Source organism: Clarias gariepinus, chromosome 17 (assembly GCF_024256425.1).
Source record: "Clarias gariepinus isolate MV-2021 ecotype Netherlands chromosome 17, CGAR_prim_01v2, whole genome shotgun sequence".
Taxonomy (NCBI): domain Eukaryota; kingdom Metazoa; phylum Chordata; class Actinopteri; order Siluriformes; family Clariidae; genus Clarias; species Clarias gariepinus.
The window spans coordinates 20,757,501-20,765,000 of NC_071116.1; the positions used below are offsets into that span (position 1 = coordinate 20,757,501).

At 44.8% G+C, this 7,500-nt stretch overlaps 10 non-coding genes across 10 annotated transcripts; all 10 read left to right on the forward strand.

Moving 5' to 3' along the window:
- The first annotated feature begins 172 nt into the window (after window positions 1-172).
- On the forward strand, window positions 173-245 carry trnar-ccu (transfer RNA arginine (anticodon CCU)). The gene has a single exon. It is a non-coding gene; the product is annotated as a tRNA-Arg (tRNA).
- Window positions 246-750: 505 nt separating this feature from the next.
- On the forward strand, window positions 751-823 carry trnar-ccu (transfer RNA arginine (anticodon CCU)). The gene has a single exon. It is a non-coding gene; the product is annotated as a tRNA-Arg (tRNA).
- Window positions 824-1,328: 505 nt separating this feature from the next.
- On the forward strand, window positions 1,329-1,401 carry trnar-ccu (transfer RNA arginine (anticodon CCU)). The gene has a single exon. It is a non-coding gene; the product is annotated as a tRNA-Arg (tRNA).
- Window positions 1,402-2,484: 1,083 nt separating this feature from the next.
- On the forward strand, window positions 2,485-2,557 carry trnar-ccu (transfer RNA arginine (anticodon CCU)). The gene has a single exon. It is a non-coding gene; the product is annotated as a tRNA-Arg (tRNA).
- A 505-nt stretch (window positions 2,558-3,062) lies between these two features.
- Window positions 3,063-3,135, forward strand: trnar-ccu (transfer RNA arginine (anticodon CCU)). The gene has a single exon. It is a non-coding gene; the product is annotated as a tRNA-Arg (tRNA).
- A 505-nt stretch (window positions 3,136-3,640) lies between these two features.
- On the forward strand, window positions 3,641-3,713 carry trnar-ccu (transfer RNA arginine (anticodon CCU)). Its single transcript has one exon. It is a non-coding gene; the product is annotated as a tRNA-Arg (tRNA).
- A 1,043-nt stretch (window positions 3,714-4,756) lies between these two features.
- trnar-ccu (transfer RNA arginine (anticodon CCU)) lies at window positions 4,757-4,829 on the forward strand. Its single transcript has one exon. It is a non-coding gene; the product is annotated as a tRNA-Arg (tRNA).
- Window positions 4,830-5,334: 505 nt separating this feature from the next.
- On the forward strand, window positions 5,335-5,407 carry trnar-ccu (transfer RNA arginine (anticodon CCU)). Its single transcript has one exon. It is a non-coding gene; the product is annotated as a tRNA-Arg (tRNA).
- Window positions 5,408-5,912: 505 nt separating this feature from the next.
- On the forward strand, window positions 5,913-5,985 carry trnar-ccu (transfer RNA arginine (anticodon CCU)). The gene has a single exon. It is a non-coding gene; the product is annotated as a tRNA-Arg (tRNA).
- Window positions 5,986-6,490: 505 nt separating this feature from the next.
- On the forward strand, window positions 6,491-6,563 carry trnar-ccu (transfer RNA arginine (anticodon CCU)). Its single transcript has one exon. It is a non-coding gene; the product is annotated as a tRNA-Arg (tRNA).
- The last annotated feature ends 937 nt before the right edge of the window (window positions 6,564-7,500 follow it).

The following is a 7,500-nucleotide window of genomic DNA, read 5'->3' on the forward strand; positions in this document are numbered from 1 at the left end:
ATTCCCACAATGTTGGTGAAACCCTTCATGGTAGCAGGCTACTCCAGGTGGGAAACCCTATTTAGCATCTTATATGCACCCATGGTGAGTTTTGTTTCTCCACATAATCTGATGGTGAGCCTGAGTTGTGTAATCCAGTTGATCGCGTTTGAGTTGCTGCAGCAGCGGCTGAGCCCCAGTGGCCTAATGGATAAGGCACTGGCCTCCTAAGCCAGGGATTGTGGGTTCGAGTCCCATCTGGGGTGGTTGTGGCTAGCGGAGTGGCGCAGCGGAAGCGTGCTGGGCCCATAACCCAGAGGTCGATGGATCGAAACCATCCTCTGCTAAGACCTGTGCTTTTGAATCCCCTCATACAAACAAGGTCAATGATCCTGTAGTGTTCATTTACAGCAAAGGGTCTCCTGAGAACAGGGAGATTCACAACTAGACACTTCCTAGCTCCTCTTCTCTGAACAGTACTAAACATTTTTTAATTTTTCAGTGTCTCAGTTTTGGTTATTTCTATTGAAATTTGAAATGAAACAAACTATAAGCATTTTTCGTGTGGATCACATAATTCAATCATAACTGGACTTAAAATTCCCACAATGTTGGTGAAACCCTTCATGGTAGCAGGCTACTCCAGGTGGGAAACCCTATTTAGCATCTTATATGCACCCATGGTGAGTTTTGTTTCTCCACATAATCTGATGGTGAGCCTGAGTTGTGTAATCCAGTTGATCGCGTTTGAGTTGCTGCAGCAGCGGCTGAGCCCCAGTGGCCTAATGGATAAGGCACTGGCCTCCTAAGCCAGGGATTGTGGGTTCGAGTCCCATCTTGGGTGGTTGTGGCTAGCAGAGTGGCGCAGCGGAAGCGTGCTGGGCCCATAACCCAGAGGTCGATGGATCGAAACCATCCTCTGCTAAGACCTGTGCTTTTGAATCCCCTCATACAAACAAGGTCAATGATCCTGTAGTGTTCATTTACAGCAAAGGGTCTCCTGAGAACAGGGAGATTCACAACTAGACACTTCCTAGCTCCTCTTCTCTGAACTGTACTAAACATTTTTTAATTTTTCACTGTCTCAGTTTTTGTTATTTCTATTGAAATTTGAAATGAAACAAACTATAAGCATTTTTCGTGTGGATCACATAATTCAATCATAACTGGACTTAAAATTCCCACAATGTTGGTGAAACCCTTCATGGTAGCAGGCTACTCCAGGTGGGAAACCCTATTTAGCATCTTATATGCACCCATGGTGAGTTTTGTTTCTCCACATAATCTGATGGTGAGCCTGAGTTGTGTAATCCAGTTGATCGCGTTTGAGTTGCTGCAGCAGCGGCTGAGCCCCAGTGGCCTAATGGATAAGGCACTGGCCTCCTAAGCCAGGGATTGTGGGTTCGAGTCCCATCTGGGGTGGTTGTGGCTAGCAGAGTGGCGCAGCGGAAGCGTGCTGGGCCCATAACCCAGAGGTCGATGGATCGAAACCATCCTCTGCTAAGACCTGTGCTTTTGAATCCCCTCATACAAACAAGGTCAATGATCCTGTAGTGTTCATTTACAGCAAAGGGTCTCCTGAGAACAGGGATATTCACAACTAGACACTTCCTAGCTCCTCTTCTCTGAACTGTACTAAACATTTTTTAATTTTTCACTGGGTTAGTTTTTGTTATTTCTATTTAAATTTGAAATGAAACAAACTATAAGCATTTTTCGTGTGGATTACATAATTCAATCATAACTGGACTTTAAATTCCCACAATGTTGGTGAAACCCTTCATGGTAGCAGGCTACTCCAGGTGGGAAACCCTATTTAGCATCTTATATGCACCCATGGTGAGTTTTGTGTCTCCACATAATCTGATGGTGAGCCTGAGTTGTGTAATCCAGTTGATCGCGTTTGAGTTGCTGCAGCAGCGGCTGAGCCCCAGTGGCCTAATGGATAAGGCACTGGCCTCCTAAGCCAGGGATTGTGGGTTCGAGTCCCGTCTTGGGTGGTTGTGGCTAGCAGAGTGGCGCAGCGGAAGCGTGCTGGGCCCATAACCCAGAGGTCGATGGATCGAAACCATCCTCTGCTAAGACCTGTGCTTTTGAATCCCCTCATACAAACAAGGTCAATGATCCTGTAGTGTTCATTTACAGCAAAGGGTCTCCTGAGAACAGGGAGATTCACAACTAGACACTTCCTAGCTCCTCTTCTCTGAACTGTACTAAACATTTTTTAATTTTTCACTGGGTTAGTTTTTGTTATTTCTATTGAAATTTGAAATAAAACAAACTATAAGCATTTTTCGTGTGGATCACATAATTCAATCATAACTGGACTTAAAATTCCCACAATGTTGGTGAAACCCTTCATGGTAGCAGGCTACTCCAGGTGGGAAACCCTATTTAGCATCTTATATGCACCCATGGTGAGTTTTGTTTCTCCACATAATCTGATGGTGAGCCTGAGTTGTGTAATCCAGTTGATCGCGTTTGAGTTGCTGCAGCAGCGGCTGAGCCCCAGTGGCCTAATGGATAAGGCACTGGCCTCCTAAGCCAGGGATTGTGGGTTCGAGTCCCATCTGGGGTGGTTGTGGCTAGCAGAGTGGCGCAGCGGAAGCGTGCTGGGCCCATAACCCAGAGGTCGATGGATCGAAACCATCCTCTGCTAAGACCTGTGCTTTTGAATCCCCTCATACAAACAAGGTCAATGATCCTGTAGTGTTCATTTACAGCAAAGGGTCTCCTGAGAACAGGGATATTCACAACTAGACACTTTCTAGCTCCTCTTCTCTGAACTGTACTAAACATTTTTTAATTTTTCACTGGGTTAGTTTTTGTTATTTCTATTTAAATTTGAAATGAAACAAACTATAAGCATTTTTCGTGTGGATTACATAATTCAATCATAACTGGACTTTAAATTCCCACAATGTTGGTGAAACCCTTCATGGTAGCAGGCTACTCCAGGTGGGAAACCCTATTTAGCATCTTATATGCACCCATGGTGAGTTTTGTGTCTCCACATAATCTGATGGTGAGCCTGAGTTGTGTAATCCAGTTGATCGCGTTTGAGTTGCTGCAGCAGCGGCTGAGCCCCAGTGGCCTAATGGATAAGGCACTGGCCTCCTAAGCCAGGGATTGTGGGTTCGAGTCCCATCTGGGGTGGTTGTGGCTAGCAGAGTGGCGCAGCGGAAGCGTGCTGGGCCCATAACCCAGAGGTCGATGGATCGAAACCATCCTCTGCTAAGACCTGTGCTTTTGAATCCCCTCATACAAACAAGGTCAATGATCCTGTAGCGTTCATTTACAGCAAAGGGTCTCCTGAGAACAGGGATATTCACAACTAGACACTTCCTAGCTCCTCTTCTCTGAACTGTACTAAACATTTTTTAATTTTTCACTGGGTTAGTTTTTGTTATTTCTATTTAAATTTGAAATGAAACAAACTATAAGCATTTTTCGTGTGGATTACATAATTCAATCATAACTGGACTTTAAATTCCCACAATGTTGGTGAAACCCTTCATGGTAGCAGGCTACTCCAGGTGGGAAACCCTATTTAGCATCTTATATGCACCCATGGTGAGTTTTGTGTCTCCACATAATCTGATGGTGAGCCTGAGTTGTGTAATCCAGTTGATCGCGTTTGAGTTGCTGCAGCAGCGGCTGAGCCCCAGTGGCCTAATGGATAAGGCACTGGCCTCCTAAGCCAGGGATTGTGGGTTCGAGTCCCATCTGGGGTGGTTGTGGCTAGCGGAGTTGCGCAGCGGAAGCGTGCTGGGCCCATAACCCAGAGGTCGATGGATCGAAACCATCCTCTGCTAAGACCTGTGCTTTTGAATCCCCTCATACAAACAAGGTCAATGATCCTGTAGTGTTAATTTACCTCAAAGGGTCTCCTGAGAACAGGGAGATTCACAACTAGCCACTTCCTAGCTCCTCTTCTCTGAACTGTACTAAACATTTTTTAATTTTTCACTGGGTTAGTTTTTGTTATTTCTATTGAAATTTGAAATAAAACAAACTATAAGCATTTTTCGTGTGGATCACATAATTCAATCATAACTGGACTTAAAATTCCCACAATGTTGGTGAAACCCTTCATGGTAGCAGGCTACTCCAGGTGGGAAACCCTATTTAGCATCTTATATGCACCCATGGTGAGTTTTGTTTCTCCACATAATCTGATGGTGAGCCTGAGTTGTGTAATCCAGTTGGCCTAATGGATAAGGCACTGGCCTCCTAAGCCAGGGATTGTGGGTTCGAGTCCCGTCTGGGGTGGTTGTGGCTAGCAGAGTGGCGCAGCGGAAGCGTGCTGGGCCCATAACCCAGAGGTCGATGGATCGAAACCATCCTCTGCTAAGACCTGTGCTTTTGAATCCCCTCATACAAACAAGGTCAATGATCCTGTAGTGTTCATTTACAGCAAAGGGTCTCCTGAGAACAGGGAGATTCACAACTAGCCACTTCCTAGCTCCTCTTCTCTGAACTGTACTAAACATTTTTTAATTTTTCACTGGGTTAGTTTTTGTTATTTCTATTGAAATTTGAAATAAAACAAACTATAAGCATTTTTCGTGTGGATCACATAATTCAATCATAACTGGACTTAAAATTCCCACAATGTTGGTGAAACCCTTCATGGTAGCAGGCTACTCCAGGTGGGAAACCCTATTTAGCATCTTATATGCACCCATGGTGAGTTTTGTTTCTCCACATAATCTGATGGTGAGCCTGAGTTGTGTAATCCAGTTGATCGCGTTTGAGTTGCTGCAGCAGCGGCTGAGCCCCAGTGGCCTAATGGATAAGGCACTGGCCTCCTAAGCCAGGGATTGTGGGTTCGAGTCCCATCTGGGGTGGTTGTGGCTAGCAGAGTGGCGCAGCGGAAGCGTGCTGGGCCCATAACCCAGAGGTCGATGGATCGAAACCATCCTCTGCTAAGACCTGTGCTTTTGAATCCCCTCATACAAACAAGGTCAATGATCCTGTAGTGTTCATTTACAGCAAAGGGTCTCCTGAGAACAGGGATATTCACAACTAGACACTTTCTAGCTCCTCTTCTCTGAACTGTACTAAACATTTTTTAATTTTTCACTGGGTTAGTTTTTGTTATTTCTATTTAAATTTGAAATGAAACAAACTATAAGCATTTTTCGTGTGGATTACATAATTCAATCATAACTGGACTTTAAATTCCCACAATGTTGGTGAAACCCTTCATGGTAGCAGGCTACTCCAGGTGGGAAACCCTATTTAGCATCTTATATGCACCCATGGTGAGTTTTGTTTCTCCACATAATCTGATGGTGAGCCTGAGTTGTGTAATCCAGTTGATCGCGTTTGAGTTGCTGCAGCAGCGGCTGAGCCCCAGTGGCCTAATGGATAAGGCACTGGCCTCCTAAGCCAGGGATTGTGGGTTCGAGTCCCATCTGGGGTGGTTGTGGCTAGCGGAGTTGCGCAGCGGAAGCGTGCTGGGCCCATAACCCAGAGGTCGATGGATCGAAACCATCCTCCGCTAAGACCTGTGCTTTTTAATCCCCTCATACAAACAAGGTCAATGATCCTGTAGTGTTAATTTACCTCAAAGGGTCTCCTGAGAACAGGGAGATTCACAACTAGCCACTTCCTAGCTCCTCTTCTCTGAACTGTACTAAACATTTTTTAATTTTTCACTGGGTTAGTTTTTGTTATTTCTATTGAAATTTGAAATAAAACAAACTATAAGCATTTTTCGTGTGGATCACATAATTCAATCATAACTGGACTTAAAATTCCCACAATGTTGGTGAAACCCTTCATGGTAGCAGGCTACTCCAGGTGGGAAACCCTATTTAGCATCTTATATGCACCCATGGTGAGTTTTGTTTCTCCACATAATCTGATGGTGAGCGTGAGTTGTGTAATCCAGTTGATCGCGTTTGAGTTGCTGCAGCAGCGGCTGAGCCCCAGTGGCCTAATGGATAAGGCACTGGCCTCCTAAGCCAGGGATTGTGGGTTCGAGTCCCATCTGGGGTGGTTGTGGCTAGCAGAGTGGCGCAGCGGAAGCGTGTTGGGCCCATAACCCAGGGGTCGATGGATCGAAACCATCCTCTGCTAAGACCTGTGCTTTTGAATCCCCTCATACAAACAAGGTCAATGATCCTGTAGTGTTCATTTACAGCAAAGGGTCTCCTGAGAACAGGGAGATTCACAACTAGACGCTTCCTAGCTCCTCTTCTCTGAATTGTACTAAACATTTTTTAATTTTTCACTGTCTCAGTTTTGGTTATTTCTATTGAAATTTGAAATGAAACAAACTATAAGCATTTTTCGTGTGGATCACATAATTCAATCATAACTGGACTTAAAATTCCCAAAATGTTGGTGAAACCCTTCATGGTAGCAGGATACTCCAGGTGGGAAACCCTATTTAGCATCTTATATGCACCCATGGTGAGTTTTGTGTCTCCACATAATCTGATGGTGAGCCTGAGTTGTGTAATCCAGTTAAGCGCGTTTGAGTTGCTGCAGCAGCGGCTGAGCCCCAGTGGCCTAATGGATAAGGCACTGGCCTCCTAAGCCAGGGATTGTGGGTTCGAGTCCCATCTGGGGTGGTTGTGGTTGGCAGAGTGGCGCAGCGGAAGCGTGCTGGGCCCATAACCCAGAGGTCGATGGATAGAAACCATCCTCTGCTAAGACCTGTGCTTTTGAATCCCCTCATACAAACAAGGTCAATGATCCTGTAGTGTTCATTTACAGCAAAGGGTCTCCTGAGAACAGGGAGATTCACAACTAGACACTTCCTAGCTCCTCTTCTCTGAATTGTACTAAACATTTTTTAATTTTTCACTGTCTCAGTTTTGGTTATTTCTATTGAAATTTGAAATGAAACAAACTATAAGCATTTTTCGTGTGGATCACGTAATTCAATCATAACTGGACTTAAAATTCCCACAATGTTGGTGAAACCCTTCATGGTAGTAGGCTACTTCAGGTGGGAAACCCTATTTAGCATCTTATATGCACCCATGGTGAGTTTTGTGTCTCCACATAATCTGATGGTGAGCCTGAGTTGTGTAATCCAGTTGGCCTAATGGATAAGGCACTGGCCTCCTAAGCCAGGGATTGTGGGTTCGAGTCCCATCTGGGGTGGTTGTGGCTAGCAGAGTGGCGCAGCGGAAGCGTGCTGGGCCCATAACCCAGAGGTCGATGGATCGAAACCATCCTCTGCTAAGACCTGTGCTTTTGAATCCCCTCATACAAACAAGGTCAATGATCCTGTAGTGTTCATTTACAGCAAAGGGTCTCCTGAGAACAGGGAGATTCACAACTAGACACTTCCTAGCTCCTCTTCTCTGAACTGTACTAAACATTTTTTAATTTTTCACTGGGTTAGTTTTTGTTATTTCTATTGAAATTTGAAATAAAACAAACTATAAGCATTTTTCGTGTGGATCACATAATTCAATCATAACTGGACTTAAAATTCCCACAATGTTGGTGAAACCCTTCATGGTAGCAGGCTACTCCAGGTGGGAAACCCTATTTAGC